At 44.3% G+C, this 16,785-nt stretch overlaps 1 protein-coding gene across 1 annotated transcript in view; it reads left to right on the top strand.

Annotated features, from left to right (window-relative positions):
• Positions 1-3,572: 3,572 nt before the first annotated feature.
• AMOT (angiomotin) overlaps positions 3,573-16,785 on the top strand; it is an 81,475-nt gene continuing 68,262 nt past the window's right edge. The window contains exon 1 of the mRNA XM_067548244.1: positions 3,573-3,814. The gene's annotated coding sequence lies outside the window, so the exon portion shown is untranslated. The remainder of the gene's footprint in view (positions 3,815-16,785) is intronic.

The following is a 16,785-nucleotide window of genomic DNA, read 5'->3' as shown; positions in this document are numbered from 1 at the left end:
TCAGTTAGTATGTGTCCCTTTCTTCACATAATCACCTACACAGGAATGCAGTCATCTAAGACTATGCTTCATATGTTTGGGTTTTTTCCCTTTTGTGCTAGTCTTCTAAATGCATTTTCAAGCTGTCCAAGTGTTTGGAGTTATAAGCATCCTAATATTATATGCTCCTGAAACTGATTTTCCTGACATGATGCTCATTGCTTTGAAGAACTTGTAGATGCAAAATATTATCAGGGCGACAACAGGATCTTACCCTAAAAAGTCAGGATATATACCGGTATGTCAGAACTCCTGCATCAATTGATAAAATGCATACATTTAAATTTCTAGATTAGAGCTAAAACTAATTTCAGATAACCCATCAGGGTAAAACTTGCAAAATTTCATATTTGGATAAGCACTTGCAAATCTGAAAAAATAAATCACCTCATTTAGCTGATCTACACTTGATCTATCCAGTTTGGATGTACTAGAAATCTAGGAATCTCTGAAAGTTAGACAGGTGGAATTCGAATAAGCATTCTCTTTCCCCTCACGCATGTATGCACACACAAGTGAAACAGAAAGAATTGGGTGCTGTCCTGCTCACTCTTTGAGAATCAATTTTGAAAAATTAACCTACTTCCAAACTCTTAAGGGAAGCAATTATAAAAGCACTAAGGTGTGCACTAAATGTGGCTTAGCTGAACTATGGAGCTCCTATAGCCATGGATAGAGAGGGTAATTGGGGAGCAAATCATAGAAACTTCATTTTTAAAAGAATAGATCTAAAATAAAAATGCTACCTCCATCTCCCTCCTGCTTGTTCTAAACCTATAACATAACAGGATGTAGCTGCTGAGGAGACTCCTAACAGCTTCCTGGTACAAGAAATTTAGTGACTGTTTCTAAACTGCAGTCTTCAACAGAAGAAAATACTGGGCAGAAGAGAGGGTGCTCTGGCTTCTGGGATATAACTTGTATCAGCGAGATGGGGGGGAATGTGGCTTTTTGATTGAAATATAAATATACTGCAGGCAAACATCCAATTAGCCTCTTAATAGACTGACTCCTACTGGACTCTTAATGGGATTGTTCTCACTGTGGGTGTTAACAGCAGTAACTTGTGAAACATGACTGTGAGCTAAAGGTGATCAAACATGACTTTCTCTTATCAATGTGGACAAAACAAACCCATGTTTTTGCAGGTGTAGGTACTAAAACACTTTGAACAGATGTTAGAGGACTGGCAAGAAAAAAGTTATTTACAGCAGGGTTGAGTTACAACGATGTTTTCACACAGTTTGGGAGAGCTGGTTATGAAAAAAATTGCCTTTTTTTTTTTTTGAGCATCTCTAATATTTATATTTATAAATGCAAGCCTAAATCTCTGCCTCCAATCAGTTGTGACTCAGGAAATGGCTGCTGCTCTTGCATAGGTGAAGGTGCCTTTAGAAATGTTAAATGTGCAGGTAAAGGGGTAATAAAATTCTAACAGTTGGCAATCTACAACAGTCACACACTTGATGCTAATTGGCCTCCTGGTTAGATTCAGCTGACAGACTTAAGGACTGAATGAGGCATGGCCTAAAGGTGGTCTTTCCAAATCAGGACTGATGCACATGCACATGGCTGACGAACTACTGAGGTGGCTCATGACTTTTTATTATAGATGATTTTTAAATGGCTTGTGCTGTAATGTAACATTGGTTCTGTGCATAAATGAAAGTATTCACTCTTAATTGCTGTGAATGTGGCACTTAGCACCAGGACTAAATTCACACAAGTCTTTTCAAGTCTTTTATTTTAAAATATTTAACTCCCAGCTGCAAGGGCTGAAATTCTTCCTCTCTCTATTTTTTTTCCTCCTCCAGTTGCTAAATATAATAATCTGTACAATTTGCCTTCTTCAGTTTATGCTCTTTCTGTGTTTAGCACCACATTTCCACTATGATTTATAACTAATATGGTGTGTAGCTAACCTTTAATATTTTTTATTTATTACTCCTTCCCACCCAAATTCTAAACAAATACAATTAAAACAAAGCAGAATATTAAAATCATATCTAGAAGAGTATCATTTAAAACTATAGAAGGTTTATCTTTTTAAAAACAAAATAAAAATCCAGCAGTGCATAAGAAGTAGCCATTAAAGTGGTCTGTCAAGATATTTATAAAGTATTTAATCACAGTGGTATCTAGGTGCTAAAACAAAATTAAGAGTTGCATAAAGTTTTAAATGGCTGGAAACTATACTGTCCATCACTGCAATTCGCTACAGCTCATGTGGAGATCTTGTATGCTGGTTTTGGAATATTCCCCTTTTCTCTTTTATTGTATATCTTTGGCCCTGTTGTGGGATGGCATATATAAAGAGAAAGTTCTCAAATCACATTGTGAACACAGTGAGGCTTGGGATCATTTGGGACAGTGAGTTTCATAGGTTTGAAAACTAAACTAATTCAGATAAGTGATACTGAAACTGAAACCTTTTAATGTGAGTAGCAAGTTCCAGCATCAGCCAACAAAAAATGCTGTTAAGCAATAGAATCACTGCATGGATTCTGCCCTTAATCACTTTGGACTCTGAACAATTTTTATGGTACTGCCAATGAAGAAAAAAATGCTGTTAGTATTTAATAGGTACAAGCTGACCTTTTATTAGAAATACTGAGGAAGCAGCTACACAAGGAGAGTTTGTTATTGCTCCACCAGAATCCAGTGACATAAAAGAACAAGAGTGCCACAGCTTGTGTTGTCATTTGGGCTGGAGGCATGAGAGAGGGACTGTTACAAAACATGGAGGAGTTTGTTTTTATAGTATTGGATTTTCAAAATCCATAGTCTCTTCTGTAGATCATAAGATTGCTGCTTTCTTTGCCTCCTTAGTGCCCCTGCCTACAAAACATGAATAATAGTTTGAAGCCATACCAGCAAAAAATCTACATAATTCATGCATGCAGAAGAAGCTAAGATGAAAGCGTGTGTGTATTTTTAAAAACTATTTCTAGTTTCTTTTTCTCCCCCACTCCTACATTGAATTCAACAGTCTTAAATTTAAAAAGGAATCGAAATTTAGACTTCATATGCAAACTACTGAATACATCGATTTTACGGGGTTGTAGCCTTCCTTATGTTATTCCTGGCTAAAATCTGGGGAAGGGAACATGTTTTTATGGCGAATGCTCTCTTCTATCTCTGTATGTTTGTGGATGTATATAATTTAAAAATTGTATTAAAGCTAATTTTATAAAATAGTCAAAGACAGAGTGTTTGAAGGAAAGGGTTTCTGTACATCTGGGAATAATGCATCGATTCTCCCAAAGGTACAAGGGCTGTTTTGAAAATCATACAGTGCACAGAGTGCACAATCTGCACAAAACAACCGTGTGTATGAGCAGCCGGCTCACCAAGAGTCCAGCGTTTTACAGACCCCACTTGGGCAACCTCTGCCTGAGCATAACACAAGCCGTTCGAGCAGCAGCTCACTGCTCGCGTCCAGAAAAGCGGTGGTTGCTTTAAACATGGCTGTCGGTGCGCTGGTCTCTGGACTCAGACCCCCGCCTCAGCGCAGAGGTGGAACCGTGCGCGTGTGTGTGTGTGGAACGGAGGAGAGAACTACACTTCCCAGCAGCCTTGGCAGCGGGTTTCCGCCCTGGGGCATGCTGGGAGTCGTAGTTGGAGCTGCCTGCCTGGGGAAAGTTAATCGCTGGCGCGGCGGGAGGCACTTCCCAGAGCTCCTCGGCGTGTCTCATGGTCGTGCCGGCTTTGTCACCTGCAGGGGAGGAGGAGGCGCAAGATGGATGAATGGGCGGCGGGCGCAGGTGCCCACGGGGTAAGGCGCTGGGGCACTGCCCCCCCGGGCGTGGAGGGGAGCAGCGGCTGCTCTGCCCGGCACGGGAGCGGGCGAGGTTCGGTGCCTGGCTGGGGGCAGGCGGGCTGCGCCCCGGGAGCTGCGGCTCCTTGCGGGGATGACTTGCCCGGCGCGGGTGTGTGCGCTGCCGGCTCGGCTGCTGGGCAGCTGGCCCGGGGAAGGAAGGAGGCGCTGCCATGCACAGCCGCGCTTCTCCGCCGCTGCCCTTTGAACTGCTCCGTAACCACTAACAAAGGGGAGAGAGAGGGCGTGGGGGGGGAGGGCTGGCTGCGCTGATCCGCCTCCCGCTGCCGCCTCCTTGTTCTGGGGCGTTAATCTCCGGAGCAGCGTTTGCTGAGGCAGGAATTCGGGGCTCTCCCGCCCTCCACGCTGCAGTGGGGAGAAACGAGCCCTGCTGGCTTCCTCCCCTCCCCACGGAGCCTAGAGAGAGGGACAGGCTTCTTCCCTCCCACCCCCGCCCCGCCCATCTCTTCCCCGAGTCAAGAGCCGGGCTGCCCTGCCCTGCCCCTCTACTCGCTCCCCAGAGTCCTGAGAAAGGGGCAGATCTCACTTTACTCACTCTCTGCCCAATCTGTATCACCCCAGGATTCAGAGGGAGGGGTTGTCTTGCCACCCCCCCTTCACACACCCACTCCAGAGGCCAGAGAAGGGAGCTGTGGGGATGGTTTTGTGGCTGGGACACTGGGCTGGGACCCTGCCGACCTGTGTTCAGTTCCTGGCTCTGCCACAGATTCCTTTTTGTGACCTTGGGCAAGTCATTTCCTCTTTTGTGCCTCCATTCTCCTTCCCTGCCTCCCACGGTGGTTGGGAGGGCTATGCATTAGTAACTCTGAGGTACTTGGATACAAGAGGGATGGGGGTATTTATCACACAGTCAGAGAAAGGGGCTTCCTTCTCTTTAGTTTGCCTTTAAGGCCAGAAAGAGCACGATGTCTCTCCCCCAACACCAAAGTGAGGGACCGCCCTGCCCCGTCTGCACTCCCACTCCCAAACCTGTAACATTTGCATAAGGATTCTGCTCCCTTTATCCATTTCCTATGTCCTCTTTAAATTTGAAAGAGGGTACATGAATCCACACCCACCAGCTGGGATGTGTTGAGAGAACAAGCTTTTCACTCAGTTTACAATAATCCCAGCGGAGTCAGTAGCTTTAGTGTTGTGCCATTTCTTGCAAACAGCATTTAGCTCAATACATTTATTTCAGTTCTATGTCCTTGAACAAGCGCCGGGATCCTGCTAATCAGTGGGCCTAGTGATCTTTGAGGCCAGGTAGAGAGGTGGTGATGAATTGGGAGAATATGTAGGTTGGGAGTCTTTCTCTGTTAAACCTATTAAATATCCACTCTGGGCCTGACCCTGCAATTCAAGCAGAGGGGGAAAAAATCCCATGAGTTTCAGTGAGCTATTTACCTGTGTACGGGCTGCAAGTTTGGGCCTTAAGAGCTAGATCTTGGGTACTGATAAAGCATAGCATATGAGTTGGACCCGAGGTGGCTTTAAACCACCTTTGTTCTCCCTTGGTCTTGGGCAGCCAGGAGCTGACAAACCCCTCTGTACACATTGGAGCAGCCCCAGGTTCCCACAGCAGTGGCTTCCTAGGGGCTGTTCTGCTAGCCCTGGATGCCTGCAGCACAAGGCTCTTCAGTAATGTCCCTTCCTCCTGCTGCCTCCTGTGCTGGAGGAATCCTCAGCTGCTTGGTTAGCATGTCTCAAAGGGGCCAGAACAGGGACCAAACGACTAGCACGAAGTTCTCAGGTTTAAACTTCTTCAGTGTCACTCTTCATAAAATTATAGGCTTAATCCTGGCGAAGACCCTAGATTCAGTTCCAAGACAGTGTGATAGATGCAGGAGATACGACTTGTTCAGGGCAGGAGAGCTTCTGTTTCAATTCTATTTTGATTCCAATAATACCTAGCTTTTACTTAGTACTTTTCATCAGTAGATCTCAAAGAGCTTTAAAAAGGAGGTAAGTGTCATTATCCTTATTAAGGATGCCTGCTGCAGACTCTGTGCACCTTCTACAGATAATTAAGAATGCAATCCAGTTAATGAAAGCAGCAGTGACAAACCAATGATCTTTTTCCAAACACAAGAAGCTAGTCCACAAAACCACAATTTCCCCATCCTAATCCCCTCAAATAAAACTCCATCCCCCCATTAGTTCCCAAATCTCAGTTCTCCTCAAGCACCTGCTCAAATCAATGGGCTTTGTGGTGTGTCTTGTAGGTCAGTGTATTTGGGTTATTACAGACCAAAGAAAGGGAGCAGGGGAGTGAATTCCAGTGTTGAGGGGCCTTATGGAAAATGTTCTGTCAGCTGGTCCCTTATCCAAGTTCTGTAATTTGAATAAGTATCTGAATGTTAGGGTGCATCTTAGAATCTGGAGTCTCAGCCTATCATAGTTGGCCCTGGATCTACTTCAGTCTATTCATAGAAAAGAAAGAGTCATTTGAAATTGAAGATTGCCCAGAATTGGAACTCAGAATCTAAAGAGGTCTATATTCTGAATCCACTTCATATGACTCCTAAGATGAGGGGAAACTGTGTGAAGAATGCTGGGCCAAAATCTTGTAAGGTCAGTGTGTGAGACTTTTTCATAAATGGATCTGAATTCTCCTGTGTCAGCCTCAAACCCAAACTCTGAATCCTATCCTAGTGCTAAATCGGATCAAAATATCTTTTTCTCTTCCTCTGCCTATTGGAAATAGAAAACCTCAGGATGTTTCCCTACATCATTCACTCTGAGTACTACAGAAAATATCCTTTTCTACAGTCTGAATGTTTGTTGTCATGTCATAGTTACTCTCTAGGACTGTGTCTGCTCTGAATTGTGATGATAATGCCCAATGATGACCCAATTGCAGCACTTTGACTGTATAGGAAAAGTACTTGACTGTGGCCTCATGGTTTGTCCGCTCACTAAAGAGATCGTTGCCTCATAATACAATGTAACATCAGTGCTGTCACTTCACTGCATTATTTAATGAGATGTTATAACGCTGGTTAATGCATCTAAAGGCCTTGTCTAGAGCTGTTTTGTCTAACCCTGCTCTGAGCAGGTGTAAACGAGGGAGGTAAAAATGACTGTGCCAGGTCTATGCTAGCTTTCTCACCATTGCTACCACCATGGAATTGCACCAGTGGTGGGACATTTCCTGAAAATTGCCAATGTAGGAGGAACCTCAAATATTAGATGGAGCTAAAGAGAAAGAAACAATGGCCTAGGTGCCATTCCTGGTGCTACTGCAACATTAGGGCTAGATATGCAAAGCGGACTTAGACTCAGCATAGCAGCACCTAATTTTTAGTTATTGTGCCTCCTAATGGAATCCATAGCCCTGAATTAGGTGACCAGGTTCCCTGTACAGTGCATGGGAGAGTTAGGCACCTAAGAATGAGATCCACCAAGCCAACAAGCTGAGCAGGGAGCCACCTGTGCCTGCCAGTGGAAATGCTGAGGAGAAAGGTAGGGCCTAAGTCTTGCCCCTCAAGAGGAGGTGGGCATCTAACTCTGGACCAGAGGGAGGTGCTTCCCTCCACTCAGGATACAAGCCAGGACTCCTTTCCTGAAGGTAGATGCCTAAGCCAGGTCAGCCCTTTCTCACATAAAAGTGATGGAGGATGTGAGAGACCTGGGTTCAAATTCCCACTTTGCCTGATGTGGAACAGGGAGTTGAACCCAGGTTTCCCATGTAAACGTTGCATCCACTGGGCTAGGTATTCTGGTGGAGCTGTTCCATTTTCCAGGAAAGGCTTAAATGTTTGTTGGGCTAGAGAGAATGAGTGAGAATTTTATTGGCCAGTGGTTAGGGCTCTCACCAGGGATGTGACAGGCCCAAGTTCAAGTTGCTGTTCCAATGAGTGTTTAATTTTACGAACTGGAATAACTACAACAGGAGAGATTGAGAGTAGCCTCTCTCAGAAAACCCTGGAATCCAGTGGTCAGAGTATTTGCCGGGGGCATGAGAGACCTAGGTTCAAAGTCCCTGTTCCACAGGAGGCCAACTGGGGACCCAGAACTTCCACTTTTTGGGTGCGTGCTCTGTCCTCTGGGCTATTGGACATATGGGCCGGGGGTGATGCCGTCACCCCCACAGCTGTGTTTTGTGCAGGGCCCGGTCCAAGAGGTGGCCTTTGAGAACACTTACTGGACAGGTGAAATTTGTGGGGAAACCCCTAGTTTGAGGATGCTGCTGGGGCTTTTATACATGAGCTAGGTGGGTGTCAGGACTTAAGCAGCTTTGCACGTGCTTGCTGCAGGTTGGATTGTTTCAAAGCAATTTAAATCAACAATTTTAATTATGACTTAAATCAGCAAGCAAGGAACCTTGATTTAAATCTGCAAAGCTGTTGTGATCCTTGAATGTAAGGCCTGGTTAAAGTTTCAAGTATTATTGGCACCTACATACATACTGTAATATTGAATGCATTCTAAATGCCTGAGAGGGTTAACCTCTGGAGTGAAGAGAGGAAATGTAGAGGTTCTGAGTTAGAGAAACAGGGAGGTAGAGAATGGAGGAAGAGAAAGCAGTGAGGAGGAGACACAGGAAGTGAAATGGTAACAGAGAAACTCAGGGCATGTTTAAACCATGGGCGTTGTAGTGCTGAAGTATAGATGTTTCCTACATTGATGGAAGCAATTTTTCTGTCGATTGTAGGTAATCCACTTCTCTGTGTGGTGATAGCTAGATTGATGGAACAATTCTTCCAGTGACCTAGCTGCTTCTACGCTGGGGGTTAGATCAGGTTTTCACACACCTGAGCGACGTAGCTAGGTCAATTTAAATTTTAAGTGAAGACCAGGGCTGCGAGTATGGGACTGTATGAATTGTAGAGAAATGGGAGGGTAAGAGACGGGCTGGAAGGAGATTGGGGGGAAAAGCAGAGTGCTGAATTGCTTGGTGACATTATGAGGGTGACTGTTGCTGTATGTCACACCAAGCACCCTTGTGCATCCTCCAGCACACTCTAAAATGTCATCTAAGGGAGAACGGAGGAGGAGGGAAGATGTTGCCTGGTGAAATACATGTTCACACAAAGAAGTCTTCAGTTTCTTCCTCTGCATGTCTGTAGAGAACTCATTGCTTCCCCCTGACCCCAGGAGACACTTCCATTTCCTTTAATTTGCCAGTGTTTGGAGAGCGGAAGTAGGTGGGGCACTGTTGGGTTCTCTTATTAACTCCATAAATCACTGAATTTCCTAGTCTTGATAGAACTAGATATTTGTACAATGTGATCAGATAGAAGATCCAGGTTCCTTTATTGTTGTGGCTGTTGTGCTGCTTCAGTCCTGTTACAGTAACTCAAGTGTGTTTGCTTTTGATGTCTGAAGCTAGGAGTCTGCATTCATGACCAAGGGCCAAAGCAGAGTCCTACTGAAGTCCTATTTCTCACTAAGGTGAGAGTTAGTGTGAGTGTGGGGAGAGGGGTGTCAGAGCAGGCCAGCATGTACCACACAACTAATAAAAGGGAGAAGTATCTGAATTTTCTGTGGTATTCTGGTATCTCAATTCCTCTCAGATTCTTAGGGTTCCTGCTTTTATAGTGCAGTGATCGCTTCTTGTATACCTGCTATGGTCCTGAGTATCAGTGTCTTGAAAAGCATGGAGCCTCAGGTTTGAAACCAGATGATACTTTGAGTAAGAGTAGGAGTTTGTGTCGGTTGCCTTCTCAAGAGCCTTTGTTTCCCACACGGTTTGTGCAACATGCTGTGTGTCATTTGTCTGTCACCCTCCACCCCAGAGTTAACAGCACCAGAGGGTGATTGGAGATTCTATGTAAGTGCAAAGTGTTATTAGGATGAAATCCTCCAGAATCAGAATGCATTGGACCAATTGTTTTTGGAACTGACTTTGCTATATGTGAATCTTATCTATTTTTGTTATACTATTGATTATCATCATTATTATTTCTTTATTCTTGGTAGCCCTCACAATTTTATTTATATTAGGTTTATAAAACTCTCTATAAGTGTCTATCCTATTGTCTTTATGGCTATCCCATAAATTAAAATACCCAATGCAAAACACACTATAAAGGATTACTTTCCACATCTTGACATGCAAATAAATACCTAAACTACTCATCACACCTTACCAGCTGAGGATGGGAAAACGGATCCAAGCCCCTGCAACCCTCAGTCCATCCCTTCCCCAACTTCTACCAACTGTTCTGGCTGCTTCTTCTAAACCACTATCATTTTCTTAGTTTTATCTGGATTAAGTAGCAACCAGTTAGCCCTCACCTAGCCCATGTTATATAGGGTCATGTCTAAAAGAGCCTATGGCCAGATTTTTGAGTGTTCAAGCATCCGAAACGAGGGCTTGATTTTCAAAAGAGCTCAGTTCCCATTTAGGCACCTAATTAGGGGTCATATCTTCAGAAGTGCTTGGCAGCTCCCATTGTGATACTTATGGCCACTTTTAAAAGACCAGTGTATTGGGTGCTGATGAACTCCTGAAAATTCCATCCAGAAGAACTGGGTAATTTGTTCCACTGCTCTGGCCAGATCAGCTGTGGTGAAGACATGAAGCTGGGTGTCCTCAGCCTGTTGAATAAATTGAAGCCCATGTCTCCTCATTAAATGTTCCCAGTGGCCTCACATCCATGTTGAGGAGGAGAGGTGACAGTTTAGATCCCAGCAAGAGGGAGCTCTTGAGGCAGAGACAAAGGTTAGATGACATGGCAGTAAAAACTCCAGCAGCAGGTCTGTAGCACTGCTCACACTGTTGCTAGAATTGATGGAGATGTATGCCAAAGCCCCATGTATTTTTTATTTCTTTATGATTTCTAATTTCTTTATGTATGTGTTTAATAAATTAGACTAATATTTGTAAAGCCCTTTGAGATCTTTGAATCAAGTATATTATGTAAAGGTCTGATCCAAAGACCATTACAATCCATCAAAAGATTCCCATTCCTGTTTTCAAGACATTTATAAACCAAACCAAACCATTTAAAGCAGTTTAATATGTATTTATTGAAGAGACGAGTCTCCATTAAATAATTTGAGTATCATGTCTTTCCATTACTGCATGTTAAAAAGGAAAACCGAAGAACAAAAAGCTACTTTTGTTCAGTGGGAAACAAACTGGCAAAAGCCAGGAAACTCAATCCCAAGGCTAATGAATACTCTGTCCTTAACTCACATTGTCTCTTTTGTTTCCCACACTCTCATGAGTTGCACACAGATTCAGTTTGCCAGTCTTAACCCTTCTGACTAAGGCCTGGCCTACATACAGTTTTTGTACTAGTATAACTGTGTTGGTGAGGAGTGTGATTTTTATTTTTTTACTGATACATTTATACCGGTGTAACCCCTAGCATGGACCTAATGATACCTGTATAAATACCAATATAAGTGTGTCTATGCTCGGGGGGTTGTACCACTTTAACTATACTATAATTTAACTATATAACTTCTGTGTGCAGACCAGGCTTCTGTGCACACCAAGAAAATTAGGACTGTGAAACACCACTGTTGCAGCTGCATGGTGGAAGCTGTAGTGTAGACAGGGCTCAGAGCAGGTCTGGACTGCACTTTAGTTAAAAAGCCTGTGGCCAGTGTACACAAGCCATTCTGCTGTTGCTACCCCTGGCATAGCTGCACCCATTCTAATGCTACAGTAGGAAATTTTAAGGAAAAACAGTGCAATGTAGACACACACTTCATGTGCTGCTGTTACTTGTCATGGCAGCGATGAAATTGATGCAATGGATGTTATGGAAGGCCTGTTCTACCAAATTGTATCTGGAATATTCAATAGTGCAGAACAGGTGTTTTCAGCAGTGAGTGGCAGTAAAAACTGGATGTTTACTCTATTTGTCTCAGTTAAATTTATTCCAATGTGGCCCAAACTATGAACAATGGTTTCTGAGCTGGCAAAGATCCCAAACATAATGATCAGCTATGGTGATCTGGTGATTTGCCCTCTTAAAAGTGACCGTTCTATCTACCAAAGTTTAGCTAGCTGTTTAGCTGCTGTTTAAGTTGAAATGGGTTGTTTTCTTTGTTCATTTTTCCTCTAAGTGGGCTATTCAACTTGGCATCACCAGCAGAGTGTGCTGGTGCTCTGTCAGAACTCAGAATCAGCCTCTCAAACTGATTGCAAAAATCTGATCAGACCTTGTTCTGTGATCAAATCTGTACTTTTTGATTTTAGGAAAATAAAATTTGAATCAATTTTCTGATACTCATTGTCTTGCTGTCTCTGATTGTTATTGGTCTATTTTTTAATTCCATCAAAGGAGAAATGTAATTCTTCTAAAAATTATCCATTTGCTTTAAAAAATTGATGCTGGTTGTCTTTTTTGCTCTCTCTCTCTCTCTCTCACTCTGTGTAACCTTTGAATAGAATTTCATGTTTTGTCCTCAGCAGGGACTATGTTCCTTTTTAGATAATATATTCTCATTTCACTGCTTCTTTTAATTTTTTTGGATAGAAGTAATATTTAATATAGCTTTTATTGGGAGGATATAGCCCTGATCCTGTAATTAGCTCCACTCAGATGCAGGGGGAGGAGAAAGTGTCTGTCTGTGTGGAGCTCATTGTAGGATCAAGGCTATATTCTTATTCTTGCAGGGGATGTATTAAAAGATCTGATTAGGTCTCTTTCATCTCTCAGTTCTGTGACCCTAATATTAAAAGTGAGCTACAAAAGACTTAAATACAAATGGGCTTATGCTGTTTTGTTTTGCTTCTTTATGGTGTATAAAGAAGGCCTGAAAGATATTTTTTTCAGAAAAGAAAATCTGCTTTTTTATACCCTTAGACATAGGAAGAATATCAAGTCTGCTTTTTCTGGAGGATCTGTTGAATGTCTCAGAATATGTTCTGTTGTAGTTCTCAGAATTTAGTATTGAAATTTTAGCAAACACTTCCTTTCCTCGAAATGTTCATTAATTGCTGCAGTTAAATAGCTGTTAGCAAACACAAACAATACACTATCTGACTAAACTTCCTCTCAATTTTTCCTCTCACTTGCTATGCTTTCATTATTCTGTGATGTCGTCATGTCGTTAGTTCTCCAATCATCATAAGAGTTTTACAGGGCAAATTCTAATTTTGAATGCCCCCCCAAAAAAGGGGGGGGGGGGAGGCAGAAAAAATGTAATATATATATTGGGCTTTCTTTATACCACACAAAGAGAAAAAAAGAGAGGCACAAGTCTAATACTTTTCTTTGTAAGTGACCTTTAAGACAAGAAAATTGCAGTCCAGAACAGAGGCATTAATTTTGGTTGTGGAGAGTAAAGAAGCCCATGTATAATTTTCATTGTGGTGAAGTTTTTATTACACTAGAATCCCAAGTTCTCTATCAGTTTTTAGTGTGGCATCTTTCCTTAGTAACATGTTGGTGTTAGAAAAAAGGAAATCAGTAGTAGTAAGTAATATTAGTAATAATTCAAGTAATTACTGATCAGTGGTAATGAAGTTTGTAATTGACATTCCCACATTTCAATATTCATTGATGAATACGAATTAATTTGATCAAATGATCATTGTGTTGAAGTGCATGGAAAGTGGCCTCTGCACTGCAGTGGCTTTTTATACACTGCTGTATAACACACAATCCACTGTGGCTCTGACCCAAAGCCCACGTGAGCAAATGGAAATCTTTCTATTGACTTCAGTGGGCTTTAGATCAGATCCTGTAGAGAGACAAACAGTGAATTTTTAAATCCCAAGACACTTCAGGAATAGCCTTTTACACCCAAAGATCTCAGCATGCTCACATTTCCCCTGTGAAATAGGTATTAACACACTTGTTTTAGAGATGAGCAAATCAGATCCCTTCTTAAGAATCTGATCCTGAAGGCCTTAGTCAGTCAAAACTCCCATTGAAGTCCATGGGACTTGGGCATGTATTTAGACAGAGCAAAGCCAATACATTTAATTTAATTTTCTGTAGTCGGTGATTGCTAAGGTTAAGATTTTGTTATGGTTATTTTTAGTAAAAGTCAGGGACAGGTCATGGGCAGAAAACAAAAATTTACGGAACCATGAATGTCCCTTTCTTTTACTAAAAATAACCATGACCAAATGGGGCTGAAAGGGATGAGAATCCAAACCCTCCTGCAGGACAAGAGTAGAGGTGGATGATGTCCAGCACCCCTGTGCTGGAGGCTCAGAGCTCCTCCACAGGGGTTACCTGCCCTTTGTGGCAGCTCGGAGCTGGGGGGGGTTCCCACCTGGGATCTGTGGGGACTGGCTGAACTCCGGGCTCCCCCTGCCGACCATGGTGGCAGGGAGCTGTGCATCTTGGAGCCCTGGGGTCCCCCCACCACCTGTGGGGGATTGGAGTCCCGGGATCCCCCTACTGCCCATGGTGGCTGGGAGCTGCGGGGTCCCAGCTCAGAGCTCTGGGTTCCCCCTACAGCGGCTCCAACCCGCAGGGCCCCGGCCACCCACCCCAGCTCACAACCATGGGACCCCTGCGGCTCCAAGCCATGGAGTTCCTGCCACTGGTGGTGGCTCGGAGCTGGGGGCCCCTGCCACCTGCCCTGATTGACCACAGCATGGCCAGTGGGTTGGAGCTGTGGGGTCACTGCTGCCACCAGGGGCTCAGAGCCACGGGATCCTTGCCACCAGCCCAAGCTGACAGCAACCAGGCCCCCAGCAGCGGCTCAGAGGTGGGGTCCCCACAGCCACTGAGAGCTCTGGGACCGCCTGAGAACTCCGCAGCACTCAGAAGCTGACCCCAGGTCACGGGGCGGAAGCTGAAAAGGATAATTTCAGAGGTGTCTGGAAGTTATGGAATCCGTGACTTCCGGGACAAAGCCTTATCCTTAGTGATTGCTTATCAGCCTTCTAACTATTTCTTCAGAATTGGTCTGTAAAAGGGGACCTGTGCTTACTAATTATAGCACTTCCCTTGCAGGCTGTCACTGAAGGGGATTCATGGTTGAAGTATTGTCGCTAATTTTATTTTCCATTTTCCGTGGGTGAGGCTGCCCCTTTTGTTCCATTGCACACTAAAGTCCCAACTACTCTGGGGCTGGGAACTGGGTTAAGGAACCGTGTTTAAACTGCCAAATCTAGTATTAGCTGGAGCCATGTTCCTTAATTCTGTGAAAAACCTGTGATAGACAGTGTCTGAGGCTAGCTATGGCCATGTCTGCACCACACATTTTAGTCGACACAAGTTACGTTGGCATAAAGCTACTGCAGTTAGTATAGCCCTTGTGTGTGTATGTGCTCGGCTTCTTCCATTGGCGCTGCACACACTCCCCAGGAGTGCTTGTGTCAATGGGCAGTGTGATAGGTATCCCAGTCTACAACTCGTCATTGCTGTCTTTTGGGAAGTTTTGGCAGTGCAGCCACATTCCTGGATCTGTGTGCCAACCTCACCCCAGCCCTCCAATGCAGGGACACCAAAATGAGAGCTGCACTGAAAGTGGAGAAGCGAGTGGCAATCTCACTGTGGAAACTTGCAGCATTGGATTTCTTCTGGTCATTTTGGGATTGGAAAAGACACGGTGGGGGCTGTTGTCATGCAAGTGTGCAGGGCCATTAATTGTCTCCTGCTATGGAGGACTGTGACTATTGGCAATGTGCAGGATGTAGGGGATGGATTTGCAGAAATGGGTTTCCCAAACTGTGTGGAGCAATAGACAGCACACATTATTTTGGTACCAGACCACCTTGCCTCAGAACAGAAAGGGCTACTTTTCTACGGTTGTGCAAGCGTTGGTAGATCACTGGGGTCACTTCACCAACATCAGTGTTGGCTACTCAGAGCAGGTGCATGACGCTTGCATCTTTAAAAACACAGGACTGTTCAGAAACTTAGAAGCAGGGACTTCCTTTCCCGCCTGGCGGATTGCCATTGGTGATGCTGAGATGCCAATAGCGATTCATAGACAGACTCTGTGGGTGTTCTGGGGCTCAGGCACCCATGGGGAAAAAAATAGGGGGTGCTCAGCACCCCCTGGGGCTGGCCCCTGCGAATCAGCTGTTGAGGTGCCACCGAACAACTGATTCACATGCCACTGAACAGCTGATTCGGACGGCATCTCTTGCTGCCAAACAGCTGATTCGTGCAGTGCCACATGAACCAGCTGTTCGGTGGCATGCAGCGGTGCCATGAATCAGTCAGTGTGGCCCTGCCCTTACGTTAACCAGTAAGTGGGTGCTTTCAGAACTGCTGGGCACTCTGCAGTATACGCGGTGATCTAATAAAGATGAATTCTTTCCCAAATATTAAAGATTTATTCAGTAACAAAATCAATGCAAATTAAAAGCAAATGTATTAAAAACTTAATAAATTAACAGAACAGAACTTAACCAGGGAAAGAACATTTATGTCAGTTTTAGCAACTGTGGCTTTCACAGATCAGTGTATGTGAAACTGTGGCTGTGTCACAACTGGGATGTGGGTGGTCTGACCTAGTGGTCGGAGCAGGGTTTGGGAGTCAGGCCTGGTTATATACCAAGAGGTCAGAGTCCAAGGCAAGCCAGAAGGCAAACTGAGAGTCAGACATCAGGAGGCAGGGAGACTCAGGTTACCAGGAGAACAGCAGCCGCCAGTTTAGAAGGTCACAGAATTGCAGGTTGGAACTTAATAGTGCCAAAGAGCCCTGTGGACCAGGGTTCAAGATCCATGGTCTTGGACAGGTAGTCCTTACTGTTCCCTGGGGTGGAGTGGTAGGGTAGGGATGACACGTGGAATGTTGAGGGCTGTGTAGGGAGAGGCTGTAATGGAGTTTTCTATGGGATATAAGGAGAGGTGAGCCTGTGACTGTTTAATCTGTAGGTCCACCAGAGTCTGCACCATCTGTGTTTGCTGCCAGAGAAGCCCCCTTGTGTCCTGGTGCATCTCCTCCTTCTGCTGGGACTCCTGGGCCTTTCTCCTGTCTGCTCTTTTCTTCTCCTTTTCTTTTCTCCTTCTTCTTTTCTTCTGTGTTATTCACACTCCAGGCCCTCTGCT

The sequence above is a fragment of the Emydura macquarii genome, unplaced genomic scaffold, assembly GCF_026122565.2.
Source record: "Emydura macquarii macquarii isolate MOO-44397 ecotype Brisbane River unplaced genomic scaffold, CSIRO-AGI_Emac_v2 contig_1253, whole genome shotgun sequence".
Taxonomy (NCBI): Eukaryota; Metazoa; Chordata; order Testudines; family Chelidae; genus Emydura; species Emydura macquarii.
Note: the sequence above shows the minus strand (reverse complement) of the source record. Positions and strands in the feature narration are given on the sequence as shown.